The following is a 753-nucleotide window of genomic DNA, read 5'->3' as shown; positions in this document are numbered from 1 at the left end:
CGCCTAACCCCTCCCCTGCCTGCCTGCCTGATTGCCCCTAACTACCTCTGCTTGCTGGACCGATCACTGCCTAACTAGTCCCCTAATGGCTAGGTAGCCCCTGAACTGCCACCCTGCTGGCCTGGTCGCCCTCTAATGGTCAGAAAGGAAGTCGGATGTCCAGAAGATATCTGGTAGACCTGGTCTAATTAGCATATTACCCTTTTATTAGTATAGATCTGTGTGTCTGTCTATATATCTCTTCAACTCTCTGTACATATATAATTATGTACCTGACAATCTACATATCTATGTATGTAGCCCAATATGGGTTTATGTAACTAAGTACCTTTGTAACTATCTCTATATCCATGTTTGCATCCATGTATTTATGTATGTAACTATCAATTTGTTACATATCTGTGTAACAACTTATACGTCTATGTATACATACATCTATGTATAACTATGTATCTGAGTATCCAGTTATCTAGGATCTATCTAGGATCTATTATCATCTATGTCTGTCCATCGCTGGTGAATTAATACAATGTAGGTTTCATCTGGTCATGGGTTGAGCCTGGTTAGGACATATATCTCTAGAAACTGCTGTGTGAACAAATTAGAAATACAATATTTTGTATACTTTCACCCAAAAAGGGGAAACTAGATCTGGGGTTTGGAGCATCCCACCTCTTTCATAAGAAACCACGGAAATAACACATATGACTCAGCCCCTTTAAAGCTGCCCTGCACATTCACTGACCTGCAGGC

At 40.8% G+C, this 753-nt stretch overlaps 1 protein-coding gene across 1 annotated transcript in view; it reads left to right on the top strand.

The window, feature by feature from the left end:
• Window positions 1-753, top strand: part of LOC102754622 (leukocyte-associated immunoglobulin-like receptor 2) — a 24,420-nt gene that overhangs the window by 6,908 nt on the left and 16,759 nt on the right. The gene's annotated exons all lie outside the window — the stretch shown is intronic.

Source organism: Myotis davidii, unplaced genomic scaffold (genome assembly GCF_000327345.1).
Source record: "Myotis davidii unplaced genomic scaffold, ASM32734v1 scaffold2777, whole genome shotgun sequence".
Lineage (NCBI taxonomy): Eukaryota > Metazoa > Chordata > Mammalia > Chiroptera > Vespertilionidae > Myotis > Myotis davidii.
This window is presented reverse-complemented; position numbering and strand designations above follow the sequence as displayed.